The sequence below is a fragment of the Urocampus carinirostris genome, chromosome 17 (assembly GCF_059441175.1).
Source record: "Urocampus carinirostris isolate Australia breed hairy pipefish chromosome 17, RoL_Ucar_1.0, whole genome shotgun sequence".
In the NCBI taxonomy this organism is placed as follows: Eukaryota; Metazoa; Chordata; class Actinopteri; order Syngnathiformes; family Syngnathidae; genus Urocampus; species Urocampus carinirostris.
Genome location: NC_142365.1, coordinates 27,166,846 through 27,182,517, shown reverse-complemented (window position 1 = coordinate 27,182,517; position 15,672 = coordinate 27,166,846). Strand labels below are relative to the sequence as shown.

The 15,672-nt window shown below is 38.5% G+C and overlaps 1 protein-coding gene and 1 long non-coding RNA gene across 3 annotated transcripts in view; one reads left to right on the top strand and one right to left on the bottom strand.

Annotated features, from left to right (window-relative positions):
* tmem132e (transmembrane protein 132E) overlaps positions 1–15,672 on the top strand; it is a 508,399-nt gene that overhangs the window by 98,104 nt on the left and 394,623 nt on the right. The gene's annotated exons all lie outside the window — the stretch shown is intronic.
* LOC148349672 (uncharacterized) lies at positions 804–4,705 on the bottom strand. Its single transcript, XR_015847307.1, has 3 exons — positions 4,636–4,705; positions 4,194–4,269; positions 804–3,028 (listed from the first exon to the last, which is right to left on the bottom strand). It is a non-coding gene; the product is annotated as an uncharacterized LOC148349672 (long non-coding RNA).

Below are 15,672 nucleotides of genomic sequence, written 5' to 3'. Positions count from 1 at the left end.
CGAGCCGATCCTGGAAGCCCGTACCTCCGATGGAAAGGGCTATCAAAAGGTTTCCGACTCAGAGTGTCTTCTTTTCTTCTTTCTATTACAATCTCAAGTTTTAACCTTGACACTTATTACTGTTATTTTTGTCTCAAAAATATCTACACACTTGTTCACATCCACAAATATATTTGTGATTTAAGATCTAAATATCACGTCTCGACAAATGTACATGTAATTTGCGTACATTTTGTGGATCTGCATAAAATTTGATTCACTCAGAATTTCTTATTTTAATAGGACTGGATAAATTGAAAAAAAAAATGTTTTAAAATTCTTGACTAGTGCTTGAATCTGGCCATGAAAAAAGTGTACAAACCCTGGCGTTTGTGTCCAAACGATTGATGTTGTAATGATTAAAATTGTGCCGACAGCAAACCTACGCTAGGGAGAGTGTGGTAAGTAGTGCCAATTTTTACTTAAAGTGCCTTTTAGACAAGGTAATTACAGGAATGCCTCCAACTAAAATATGTATATATAGTTTAGGATGTTGTGCATCCCTGGGGGCAATCACTTTGGATCTTAAATAAACCAAAAAGTGGTTTTGTGGCACAACATCCCCCTAGTATGGGGTAAATTGTGCCATTAGTCAGAATACAGTGGGGGCAAATCGTGCCGTTGATAACTGAAGTAAAAACGATCATTATAATCCCACAAACGATAATGCTTTATAAAAGCAAGATAAATTAAACGCAAAATTACTTGTTTAATGTTTATTTAAAGTTTTAACATCATCAAAAGTCAATTTGCTTCAACAAGACCGAGCGCCACATGAACACATGCTCAGAACAAACTGAAAATGAAAGATTCGGCCAAGTAATGAACATTCCACTTGTCAGTGCTGCAGGATAATGTAAACTTGAGCTCCCTTCTGGTTGTACCACCAAGCTTTTGAGGTGTGGGCAGTTTCATCACCTCTAGGGATGACTCCTTTATCATCTTCTCTAAATGTGAAGATGCGAAGCCCGTCAGCAGACCTGACCCAACATTCTTCACCGATCCAACATATCTATAGGTTTTGGATTTTTTTACCTGCAAAGTTAACCATGACAAAGTCACAAGCAGACAGATGCTTGATCATCATCGTCAACATCATTGTCACTATGCCCATCTGAACTCTCATATTCAGTGGCATCGCAAAGTAGAACTGGAAACTCACTCGCCTCTGAGCTACTGGAGAGCTTTTGGGAGGCTTTTGGTTGGGTTTGACCCTTTAAGAAACTCCTTGTTTTTACTCTTTTTCTTCTTTTCAGACTGTTTTTTCTCTATGCTGTGTGTCCAGGCCATCTTCTGCCTCATCATTGGTGGTGGATCTTTTCTTCTGGCCATTTTATTCTTGGTTTTTGATTGATTTGCATGTTTCAGAGCCCTTTTCTTCTCTCTTTCATTTTTTTTCTTTTCCTGTTCAGCCTTTTAATCTTCTTTTTCTTTGTGATCCTTCTCCAACTCCATCTTCTCAGGTGTGTCAGTCACAATTCTTGTTTTCACTTTCTTTCCTACAGTTCTGTTCCTTCTTTCTTGTAGTTGAAGTTGAAGTTATCTGCTCCAAATGGCTTAGAGTCTACTTGATCTAACTGGCTTTTTGGTCTCTGGTCTAGCTGGCAGGCATGTCAATGTTATTTCTGTTTGCAATCTCAAAAAACAGTTCATGGCATTTCATGACACCGAAGCCATGAAACATTGCTGGTAGTGTTTTAATATAGTGAACTAGCTCTTTTTCATGCTTTCATTGAAGACTCGTTTGGTGGCTGCTGTTCTTTCATAGCCTGGCTTTGTTACTTCTCCTATTTTCTTCTTATCATTTTATCCTTTTATGGTCATCCTGCAGATCTTCATCTCCTTACCAACCTGACGTATGGTTTTCCCCCATTGCACCTCTTTCACTGCTCTTTCTAACTGATCAAGAGGAGTTAAAACTGTCTGTTTTCCTTTTGTAATTGCGTGGCATGATGGATTTTGGTCCAAAATGAAGAATGGCACATAGTTTTAGAGATTACATGTTATAATACAATGTATGATAACAATAAAATACAATTAAGTAATATATTGCATATGAATAATCATAATTTGGGGGAAGTTGTGCCACTGGGACAATTTAACCCAGGTTCTTTGGCACAAATTACCCCAAGCCCACCATTTTGATAAAAATGCATCCCCTAGCTGTTTTCAGCTTGCATCATGCTAACTGTACAGGCTCATAATGCAGCTTACTAGAGTACTAAAACATGTGTGAACTGTTTTCATAGTTTTCTATAATTGTTCAAACACAGCAATCAAAAACCTTAATCACGGTTTTCTAAATATCATAGGTGGCACTACTTGTCCATTGGCACAAATTAACCCACTCTGACTATATAAGGGTGCATAGCAGGTCCAGATCTGCTGTTTTGGTTAGCAACATGGTACATGTGAGCTCGTCTATTGTAAACAACCTGAAACTCAGTTGAAAAAGAAGTTTTCAAAGGAAAGATTGTGTTCAACTCCTGGCCTGCAAGGTGTTCATTTACTGTGGGGGACGAAGATTTCATTTTTATGAACTGGTTGTCTTGGAAACTGCAGTGCAGACTGCTGGGTTTTAAAGCTGCCACAAGATTTCACCGCAATGGACGGCATAGCATTATCAATTATGACAAACCCCCCCCCCCCATTTTTTTTTAACAAAACCCTACAGCCTTCACCAATTGGTCCGTCACCCTTCTTGTCTCTTTTGACACTTCAAAAAAAGATCTGACTGCCTTTTTCTTCCGGCATCAAATATTAAGAAACAGTTAAACCGTCAAACTCAGATCAGAAGTCTTTCCATTTAGAACTTTCGCATTTGAAGCCCAGCACTTTTTTTTTGTCTGTTCTTGAAGTGAGTAGCCTTAATGGAGTGTCCAGATTGGAGCATCTTTTTGTTTGAGATGAAGTGGAGCGAAGCCGATGTGGTAGAGATTGAAAGGTCCGCCAATGAGGCCCCTCAAGTACAAACGTTCAAATTTTTTTTCTTTTACCTGAAGTCAAGGGAAAAATGTGGTAAGAGCTGGCTCCATTTCTAAACGGTTAATAAAGGTTTTTGTTTGATTGATTTAAATAATTTATTTCTCTCTTTTATTCCCTCTTCCTCCTTTTCCCTCTCTTTTTCTTTCTTTCCCCTTCTCTCTTTCTTTTCTTCTTTCTTTCTTTCTTTCTTTCTTTCTTTCTTTCTTTCTTTCTTTCTTTCTTTCTTTCTTTCTTTCTTTCTTTCTTTCTTTCTTTCTTTCTTTGCTTTCTTTATTATTTGCATTCTACATTCTTGGCTTTCTTCATTCTTTATTTACATCCCCTTTTCCTCTCTTCTTTTATTACTTCCTTTGAAGCTTTCTGTCAAGTCAAGTCACATTTATTTGTATAGCCCTTAATCACAAAATATCTCAAGGACTGCACAGGTTCCAGTTACACCATCCCCTGATTTTAAACCATCATGAGTGCAAGGAAAAACTAAAAAATCCCAATATGAGGAAAAAAGAGAAGGGGCCTCACAAGTGGTAACCCCCCATCAAGGCTGACCAGGGTGCAATCGATTTTGAATTGGAGAACAGTACACAAAACATAGTGAACATCAGAAATGTCTTTTGATCTTTCCAGTCTTTCTATTCTTTCTTCCTCCGATCTTCCCTTTGAATAATTTATTTATTTCGTTCTGTCCTTTCTTTCACTAACTGTACAACGACATTGGGGTTTTTGATTTTGGTTAGCTACATCGTTTGAATGGTGAAGAAATTTGAAATGATAACAGCTCATAAATGTCTCAGTGTTTTTGCTGCTGTTTTGGTTAGCAACATGGTTAAAATGGGTTCAGTAGAGAACATTGTTCTCTTAAGTAAATGGTAATTGTGTCTCCTTTGTAACCCATATTGAAACAGGTTAGCTGGCAAATTTGTGATATTTTGGTTCTAATTTTTATATCCTTGTGGGAATTGAAATAATTGGTTCGTGTCCTCTCCAGTGATATTCTCAAAAACCAGTAGTAGATATACTGTAAATTAAGACAGGCCGAATTACTGACTTTTTGTGTGTTTATACCAGCATCTAATTACACTTACAGCATATTTTCCGGTCTACTTTTCTTCTCAGTTTGTGGTAAACATGCTTTGTTTGTTACAGTAAACAAACCGACAACAAAAGGATACTCAAACGATGTTTGATGGAGCAAAATTATGTTCCGGCTTTGGAGCTGTGCAACTATCTCCGTCGTTGTCATTTGGGCTGCGAAGAGCGCGTACGTTAGGTGTTGTTTCAATTAAAATGACTCATCACCGAGCTGTCGCGGCGCTGTACGCCGCCACCACATGATTTACATTCCAAAAACATGCACACTCCATTTTAATTAAGAGCCACACGCGCTTTCTGGCAGCAGAGTGACTTGTGGAGCTGAGTAGAGAATTGTTTTTATCGGACATGTCGCCGGCGCTGTTGTGCATCAATTGCGCTTTAATTGCACTGCGCTCTCCGATTCGTCTCCCATTGAATCGGAGTGAAAAATGTACTCTATATGATTAAAACAATACAATGAAGCAACATGGTATTCATCCCAATCTTAGTCACAAACAACAAGTTTGCTGAGGCACTGACCTTGTTAAGTTCACCTAATAGAGCTGCTTGTTTTACGACCTCTCAGTGGAATGCACCGCCAGGCTCCGCCCATATTCAAAGACGTCAACTACACATTTTCCTCATTTAGTGTCAACCATCTGTCCAGTTTATTAATTGACAATCTGCTGGCATTTTGGGAAAACTTGTTGGAGAAGTTGGTATTTGAAGGTCAGGACCTACTCTGCCTAAAAGTTTGAAGAGTTTTTTGGGGGGCATGGTTACTTGATACTCTTTTTTGGAATGCTTCCCTATTTCTTTACCACCTGGGCTTTCGAGGCACCACTGAGTTCACAACTCTGGAAAGCTTTCCCCACTGCTGACAGTTCCTGGCCAGAGTATGGGTTGTGGAAAAATTGGCACCTGTCCAAACCTTGGTGTTCCAGTTCGTTTTTGTCATCTTCTCCTTCTGCCCTTTCTGACTCTGCCTGGATAAATGGTCTTGGCCAGTCCTATAGATCTTGTGCCGTGCCCATACCTCTATACCTTTTTTGTCTGCGCACAGTTAAGAGTTTTTGGTAGGGTCCAACAAGGTTGGGTAGGGTTACTTTAACTTGATTACTTTCAATTACTTTTGGATTACTCCAATACCAAATATGCTAATAAAAGACAAAATGAAACTAAATATGAATACAATTACTAAATTTGGTGCAGGCTTGGGGAGTAACGGAATACATGGAACAGCAAAAATGATGTTGGCAAGCTGTTTGGATTTATTTTCATTTTGTTTCTGTCGCATTTTATGTTAGTTTTGCCGGAGATCAAAGAGATCAAAGCCAGGAGAGAAAGCTTACCACACCTTTTAATACTAAATGTGGTGTGAGTCATACTTGTATTCATATTTAGTTTCTTTTGTCTTTTATTAGCATATTTGGTATTGGAGTAATCCAAAAGTAATTGAAAGTAATCAAGTTAAAGTAACCCTACCCAACCCTGGGGTCCAATGTGCCATTAACAACAGTAGCTGAGAGACGAGCACTGAAAAAGCTGAGGTCAATCATGGACAATCCATCGCATCCACTACACAGCATTATCTCCAGACAGAAGAGCAGTTTCAGCGACAGACTGCTGTCACTGTCTTGTACTACGGACAGACTGAAGAGATCTTTTCTTCCTCATGCCATGAGGCTCTTTAACTCCACCCGGCAGAGTAAAGGCCCACATTAAACCACACCACCTACATTGGATATTACCAAATCTCACTGCAATATGTATTCTGTGTAGCACTATTTAGTTACTCTATATAACACGCTACAGTGGGCATTTGTCACACTGGGTATTTGTATATTGTATTCTTTTGGCTTTATTATTGTACTGTTCTCAGCTCAGGAATGCTGCTGGAAATGTGAATTTCCCTTAGGGGATGAAAAAAGTATCTATCTATCTATCTATCTATCTATCTATCTATCTATCTATCTATCTATCTATCTATCTATCTATCTATCTATCTATCTATCTATCTATCTATCTATCTATCTATCTATCTATCTATCTATCTATCTATCTATCTATCTATCTATCTATCTATCTATCTATCTATCTATCTATCTATCTATCTATCTATCTATCTATCTATCTATCTATCTATCTATCTATCTATCTATCTATCTATCTATCTATCTATCTATCTATCTATCTATCTATCTATCTATCTATCTATCTATCTATCTATCTATCTATCTATCTATCTATCTATCTATCTATCTATCTATCTATCTATCTATCTATCTATCTATCTATCTATCTATCTATCTATCTATCTATCTATCTATCCTATGATGGTGTTGTGCAGTTTTGTTTGTCACATGGGCTTTGTAGCTCATACCTAGAAGTTTCCTTTAGCATTGTTTCTCCATGGCCTGGTTTTCCTGAACAGCTTTTCTGTGAGAGTTCATGTCTCGCACGCACAGAGGAAGATGGTAGTGACTAGCGCTTCATGAGTCTGATTGTTTAATTTAATGTATAGGCATGTTTATTTGTACAGCCCTTAATCACAAAATGTCTCAAAGGGCTGGACAGAATACAGACTACCATTGAACCATTTGATCTAAAACCTACATGAGGGCAAGGAAAAAATCAAAACCTTTGAATGAGGAAAATGAAAACCTTGAGAAGGGACCACACATGAGGTGATCCCCTTTTCTGACCAGGCTGCAATGAATATTACAAGGGCATCAACAAACAACACACAACATGAAACATAGGTCATTTGTAAGCTGTCGATAAAAAGTGTGTTTTAAGTCTAGATTTAAACACTTCCACTGAGGTTGCAGGTCAAATCTTAGAGGGCAGATCATTCCACACTACCGGGGCCTGAATGGAGAATGCTCTTGACCCTGTGGATCCCTTCTTAGCTCATGAGATCACTAGTAGACCAGCATTTCACTGAGCGAAGGCTCTGAGCAGGAACTAAGGGGGAATTTAAATGTGAAACATATTAGGGGGCTGGTCGATGCATACTTTTGTTTAGCACCAAAAGAACCTTAAAATCACATCTTAAGCTGACTTAAATGAGATTGAAATTTTCTTGTGACTCCAGATGAGTTTAGGTCTGGCTAGTTTGGTTTTAGTGTGAGCTATTCTGTCCATGATTTTTGGTCCTGACCCCTCTTCTGATATGACATCTCCAAGATTTTTAAATATGGTGACAGGTTCATTTTCATGACGGTTGATTATTAATTCAGTTTTTTTATGCTGTGCCTGCTGGGATTTAGAAAATCCAAAAGCCAAAAAGCTTTACACATTGTTGAAAAATATTACAATACTACAACACCAGAGTTTTATGATAGTAAATATTTCTCAAATACCATAGACAAAGCTAAGGAATTAACATGGAATTGTTGAGTATAAAGCTTTGAAAAAATGAATATTCTGATCCAAACACCACCCAACATATATAGTTTTCCAATTTTAATACTTGTCAGATACAATACAACCAAAATAGCTGTTGATAAAATTATTTATTATTTGATTTTAACACTTATATCGTCTATTTAAAATGTAGGTTCTTGTTTATTTTGTCAAATTAATGTTAATCGTTTTTTGCCAAAGTAAACACTGATGTCAGCGTAAAAAACCTTGTACCAAGTACATCAACTATCATGCCAAATTGTGACTAATTTGACAATAACATGAACCTACAGGCACATGTATGTTTATATCATATGTTGAGCATCATTTAAAACATGGAATATTTAATGTCTAGATTTGGTGTCTTTTCCAATTTAAAAGTGATGTAAACCATTACCTGTAAACCATGTCAATCGTTTGCAGATTATGAAACTGGTAATGATTAATTGATAAGTTGTTGATCAATCAATTCATGAAAGCACCTTTGATCAAAGGAAACTTACATAACTTTTTTAACTTACATAACTAGAATCACTGGCTAGTTTTTGATCAAATTAATCATGAAACCCATTTACTGTTGCCATAGTCTGGAATTACAAGGGACTGCTGGGTCATTGACTAGAAGCTTTGTAAGTTACCGATGAGTTAATGCAACTCAGCGATATTGTTTCAATGTTTTCCATACTGCATTTATCCCCATGGGACATGTGGCATTTGGAATTGTGATCTTAAGTAGACGAAGATCCCCCGTCACGTACCTAGGCTGCAACGTTGCAATTACACATCAGTAACATTACCGGAGCTTATCTAGTGCTTCGTCTTGAGCCCCCTACATTCTCCCAAGCGTTGCTTAAAGCTCAGCCAGCTGCCAGCGTGTCAGTTGCATGGTGTGAGGGATGGCGGCCATATCGCGGATTACCGAGCCCCTCGGGTGGCGCAGAACTCATCCACAGGTTTGAGTTACGAGGAACCTCATTGGTAATACCCCACCTAACCCCACCTTCACATTGATCTCCGGAGTATTGCAGAAACAAGCTTTCATTGGGCAATGCCGAACTCCCGCAAACCATATCCCCCTTACCCTCCCTTTTACCTGAATTACCTCCCGCCCTCTTGCCATTTATCACTTATCCGCCGTAGCACTTACGGGCCCACATGGACTCAGACAAATATTGTCGGCTTTGCTTGATGTGAGTGAAGGTATCTAAAATACGTACATCTATTTGCTGCTTTAGTTGCAGTGACTAGATTCAATTCTGAAGATTGCTCTTTGTTCTCAAGCAAGGGCCTTAAACTTGCAACCCACAAGCCAACGGCACCCTGCAGGCCCTAGCTTTAGGCCTCCACCTTAGTCTGAGCTCGAAATTATGCCCATTTCACTTGAGTGGGTAAAAAAACTATGAACTTGCAAAACACGATTTCCGGATGCAGTTTTCAACTTGGTTTTAGAAATTCACCTGTACCTTTTTAGGGTTTTAATACTTCATGTATATTATCATGCATTTTGGTCGGCATTCTTACAGTCGCCGCACCCCTTGCCTGCCTGTGTCTGCCTGTGAGTCAATAACACTGCAGTCTGTAGTTATACACAAACAGCTTGACAAACCTGCATGACTTATGGGCAAATATTTTTGAGTTTCTCTAAAAGCCAATATGACAACAGAATGCTCTGGACCCAAAAAAAACACAAAAGGCAGAGGAATATGCTTTTTATTGCCCATAAATTTGGACTTCTCCATGGTAAAGGAAGGTTAGCTCATGTTATATGACATTTTTAGAGCACTGTAAGGATGACCGAAACTGAGCTGGCCGGCTTCGGGGAGCATTCTCCACCTCTGCAGTCACCCATGTTGTTTTCTGTTGTTAGGGCTATGTTCCAAGCTATCAAGCTGCTCATTAAGAAAGAGAAAAAAGTTGCTTGTCATTTTTGCAGTCAGTGGTTTGACAGGCTGAGGAATATTGTGAAGCCGTACTTAGCAACCGTGTAGACAATTTATTTGTGGAAATCAAACAAATTGCAGACTTCCTGTGTTGAACCACTCATGATTATCGGGCCGGAGGAATTTATGGGGATGAATTTTCGAGACGGAATATCAAGGTGAATAAACACTGACTCTATCAATAAATGAGCTACATTTCCGCAACAGTGTTTGTGAAACAGGTTCACTTTAAGAATTGAGATCACAGTCTTTCACTGACCTTGGATCCATATCATGTGTTCTTAAAACCGCCGCAGAGTTCACTTTCCTCACCTCTTAAACCCTTCCTGCTGCTACCCTGCCATTAAAGAGCTGGCTCCCAAATTTTGAACCCAGCGGGCGTTCTTCACCATGCTGTGGCAATGCGGCCTCGTACCAGCAGAAATCAAGCGACAGATGCTAGCCTGTCGCTAAGCCGTCTGCTCGACTCAATCTTTGATAGGCTGGCGTTTAGTCAATGGCTTTGCCTTGCCCGTCTTTAATTGGCCAGTGTTTAGACAGCCGCTGTGAATATTTCATGAGCTAGTCAGACTGAATGCACTCGACAATTAACCGGAGATGGCTTGTTTCCAAACACCGTTTCTATGTCTTATGGTAAACTTGTTTTAACACAGGGCTGTCCAAACCTTTTAGAAAGTGGGCCAGATTTGGTAAGCTGAAAACCTAGGAGGGCCGACTATTTCGCCTGGAATTTTTGGAAAAGTATTTTCTAAATTCACCCGACAGAAAGTTTTGGCATGCCTTGCGATTCGCATCGCGGCCTCACAGCTCGCCTCTGTAGCATTGTCTTTTGACTCTTAGGGTCTCGTGAATTAGTGCTGCTGTGCCATTTAAAACAGCCTCTAATTGCTTCACTTTTTCACAGTGTTTGTTTCCAGTTAGGTTTTTGTAGTCAGTATGTTTTATCTGGCAGTGTCTTTTGATATTCTATTGTTAGAAAACAGCCACAGTCTTAGGGTTAATCAGGCAGATTAAGTTGTTTCGGATTTCGATTAAAAAATAATTCAATTTCCTCTTCTTCTAGAAGGGACGCCCCTCATTGTCATTGTTTTATTAATTTACAGTCACCGTGGTGGAAATGGGGGTGGAGTGATTGTTGATGCTACTGCCATCATCTGGTAAAATGCTGATTAATTTTTTGTACAAATTTATTTTATACTGCGATCAACATAACTGGTCGGCCACATACTTTAAATTTTTTGACAGAAGCCGCAGTCCATTAAACATTTGATCATGGGCCATTACTTGCCCGACAAGGAATGTAACCCCAGTGTTAAGAGGTGCTAAATAATACACACTGTCCCGTTACATTATTCCCCATACATGGACAGTCATTTAAATTAAGAACAGGCTTCAACCATGTGGAAATGTATGTTTTTCTCAATTTGGCGTACGTGTCTCAAATCGTTGCATTTTTCTGCAAACATGAAATGATCCTATTAGATTGATATTAAAATAATGTCGTGTGACCTTCTTTCTCACATGAAAACAGAGTTTAGGATAAATAAACATTTAAATACAGACTGTCACAAAAATGTGTACACATGTTAGCAGCTGGTAACTCAATTTTTATTCTTTCTTTATAGGCTGAACCAATTCAAGTCATCCCTGCCAGACTTGACTTTGAAGACAGGGAAATTCTTAGGCAATCCTTAAAAGCATGGACTAATATTTAAATGTAAAGTCGTCCTCAACAAAGTTTCATGATGCAATGGACAGATGACTTTGAAATGCCTACCTCATGACTAGCTTGCCGCAAAGACATTCTTGGACTTCTTTGAAATATTTCCAGTAATCTTTCCTCTTGTCTGGGGCTATTTGATGTGTGTGGTCCTCCGGAAGGCTTCTTAAAGACGTCCCGAACAGTTCCATCAGCTTCAGACTTACTTATCTCTCATTCAAGTGATTGTAAGTGGTTCTTTGTTAAACTCCTTCCTAAATTGTCTTTGTGCTTCTCACAGTCTACTGTTCCGTCTGGATCTTCAGGGCATTACAGAGGACCAATTTTGGACAGCTTTCTCCAATGTTGACGGTTCTTGGCTTGCATTTGGGTCATGACAAAGTTGGCACTAGTCCATTCCTTGATGGTGTCGGCCCAGTTATTTTTCTGTCTTCCTCTACCTCTGCCCTTTGAAAATGATCTTGGCCAGTCCATATGATCTTGTAACTGATGCCTAGAGGTTTACTGTAGCATCGCATCTCTATGGCCTGTATTTTCCGTTACAGTTTTACTCTGTGAGACCATGTCTCGCAAGCGTAGAGAAAGACGGAAGTAACCAGCCCTTGCATGAGTCTGATCGTTTAGATTCTTGTTCCTCCAGTCTTAAGTCTGGCAGGGGTGACAGTGGTTTGAACTATCTTAATGTCTGGTTCTGACCCATCTTCTAATATGACAGCTCCAAAATATTTAAATTGGTGACAGGTTTAGACTCTTGGTGGTTAATGGTAAGGTTTGTGTTGAGACCTTGAAGGTTGTTGGTCATTACTTTTGTGTTTTCTTTGCTGAGTTCCATCCCATACTGAGTTGATGCATTGTCCAGGCGATAGACCTGATCTCCTAGATTATGTTCTTCTCCTGCCAGTCCGGCATTATCATCAGCAAAAGTGAGTTTAGTGACGTTATGTCCCTCAATACCGTGTTTTAATACTTCCAGTCACATTCTTTAATACATTTCCTTTCTTCAAAGTCAAGTCTGGCTGCCATTACTCAGTTCAATGGGTTTTGTCTTTAGAGAAAGAATAAACAACTGGATTATCGGCTGCTAAAATGTGTATACATTTTTATGACACTCTCTATTAAGTATTGTTTTCCTTTTTTCTCAGCTGTATGAAGTAATCAAAGTTTATGTATTTATTCGGATTAAAACCTAAGAGCTAAGAAAATTTACTATTCTGCTGATGTTGTCAGCTACTCTTTAGCAGAAGCAAGAAAATAAGCCACAGGAACAGGCTGTCAACCTCTCCTTCAACACTCATCCTGTGGTCCTCATTCTCATTTTGTACGTATTGCTTTAATTATTAATTGTTTCTTAGCTCTTAGGTTTTAATCCGAATAAAATACATAAACTGATTACTTCATACAGCTTGAAGTAGCTTTAATTGTCACAATGCAGTTGTTGACACTTTGTATTAGCTTGCCATTGTCATCGTAATCAGCAGCAAAAAGTAATCAAAGTGGTGATGAGAAATATATTGTTCCCCTGTCCAAAGGGCCATTGAAAAGTTATTACATAACTTCAACCATTAAACCCGCAAATTTGACCTAAAAATGTCATTTTCCATCAAGGCTTTGCTGGATTTTGAGCCAAGTTACAAGATCTCTCACTAACAGATGGATGACATGCCATCAACGAAGAAAAAATAAATCAGACGGCTGTAATCACAGACAAGTCGGAATAATCCCTTTGCATTATGGCTTCTGCTTGTTTATGATGTTCCTCTTGATAATAGAAAGTTTCTGAAAGGGGGCATTATGGATCAGATGGACTGAAGCCTTCTCTGACAGCACCAGAGAACCAAGTCTTGCAAACAAAAGGTCTTCAGAAAGTGTGTATTTGTGTTTTAGTGATGAAATGTTGCCTCTAACAGGAAGAAAATCCCCACCCAAACATTTAATTTTCATCACCTATCCAACACACAATCCTCATCAGAGCCAATAGCTAACAAGAGTGTTGTTGGATGAACAGTTTGCCTTAATAATGGGTGACATGAGAAACTCTTAAGTAAATTCACCAACATAGCTTTAAAGTAATCAATCGGCGAGCTTGTCGGAATTTGTACCGACACAATTTCCTCGGCAGACAGAATTCTTCAGGGATTTCACATGCTTGTCGTCACGGCAACGCAAAGCCATCCTCATGGTTGTTTTAGATCTTTGCAGTAGACATTTTATTAGAGTGAATGGACTGTACTTTTTTAAAAACTCTTTCAGGTGCCTTAATATAACCTGTAGTGTTTTGAGTTTGCTTTTGTTGTTAAGAAAAATTTAAATAATTTTTGCCTTAACTATTTAACTATGATTTAAACTGGCTGACTTTACATTTTGAGTATGTTAAAAAAGATGTGACTTTCTAGTTTTTTTTTCCCATCAAAAGTTATGATTTGTAAAATAAATTCAAACCAAACCCTCCCTCTGGTTGCTCGAAGGCATTAAAGGACATACTCTCAGCTTTAGTAGGTTCAGCCTAGTAGTTTGATCATTTATAGTCTAATCTTATTGCTTAAGCACTATTAAACTCTTATTTGGTGTTTCTCTTTTTTTCATTTCAAACCAGTACAAAAATTAAGGAAAAAATTATATGTTGATTTTTTCTAGTATGATGAGTTGTTGCAGTTGTAAAACTGCATTCACTCAACTGTTAAAGTAATCTAGTAAACACATTCACTGCCAAACATGAAAATGTTTTTTTCCCCATTGCTTTTGAATTAATGTGTTATTCTTAGAGCAGATATAAACTAAATATTATTTGACGTAAAGTGGAGCGTGTCCTTCGTCAAGGGATTACTGTATTAGAGGCCATGTATTATTATTTCTTTTTGTAGTGATGGGTAATTTTATGAAGAAAAAAAAACATTATGTTGCACATTTGATTATCTTATAAAGTAGGTTGTGCCAACCAGGGAGAGTAAATGAGAATGTACACCAGAATGTTGCTGGCTCAGGATGATGCTCAGCAGTTAACTGGCTATCCAATTAGACACTTTGCCTGTTTCTAAAGGCCTCTAGAGCCAGTTCTTCTCCATCTGCAGAATGATAGACATATATCTAAAAAAGGAAAGAAGGTATATTGCAAAAATCGAGCTACAGGATGAATATAGGAACTAGCATTAGGGCCTCCAGAATGGACACAACCGAAATACAATTACCGTGTGTTCCATACTGTAAGGCGCATCTAAAAATCTCAAAGTGTCCAGAAATTTTAACTATGCCTTATAACCCGGTACACCTTGTAAACTGCAGGATACGGTCGATAAGATTGGAAATGCATTTAGTATTTAAAGGTGTGTGTTTTATGGTATCTGTATTTGAGCAATCATTGATTAATCAATAATCATCGCGGGCCCAAATCACAAAAGTTTGAATGCAATAGGATTTGAACCCTGATCCTGGCGGTAAGGTCACCAATACTTTACCACTGAATAACCAACACAGTACATCCTAATCTACTGGTTAAACAGTGCAAGCTCGTTAAAGTTCTTATATACAAATGTTAAACGAAGAAGTTATTGACGCACAGAGGAAGCAGACACTTTATAACAGGGGTGGCGAACACGTGGCTCTACAGCCGCATGCGGCTCTTGGCCCATAAGAATGCGGCTCTTTGCCTCATCATATTTTCTTTATACTGTGACTCTTTGCCTCGTTTCATGTTTAGGATTTTTTGTGCGTATTGAGGGTGGAAACTTTCCTTGAAATCAACACAAGAACAATACTTGTATTGTAAGGAGAGAATTGTGTTATGGGAAATAATGTTTTTAATTGTGGTGTGTTTGTGTGTGTCTGTCTGTCATGGCAGGTCAGTGCGTGGTATGGCTCTTTGACTCTCACAGTTAAAAATGTCGTCTCTTTGAGTCAAACTTGTTCGCCACCCCTTCTTTATAACTTATCAGAATGCATTATGCATGTCTGTGTTTCTTCTAGTGGGGAAAATTTGGTACCTTAACTGCCACAATCTGTGTTCGATATCTGTTGCAAACAACATTTTGCGATTTTAATCAGCAAATACTCATCGCCTGAATAATGCACTATTATATGCCATAAGCGCATAGAGAGCCCAACAGTAATAAAGTATCCCTTGTTTCTCGTAGAGGGTCGCATTAAAAAAAATCTTTCGCATTAGTCAAAACATGCAAAGTAAAAACCTTTTTTTATGTAATCATTTATTTATTACTCAGGAACAAACCCAATTCACAGGGTCAATTATTTGTACTCACTGATACCATTGGAGCGTGGTTTCGAACCACAGTGTGAGACAAGGCTGCATTCTCTCTCCATCTTTATTCAACATGTTCCTGGAGAAGATCATGTCCGAAGCTCTGAAGCTCATGAAAATACAGTCAGTATTGGGGGACACAGCATCACTAACCTCCATTTTGCAGATGATATTGCCGGATTGGCAGGAGACAAACAGCAACTCCTGGACAAAGCATCAACCTATTATGGGATTTAAATCAGCACAGAAAAAAACAA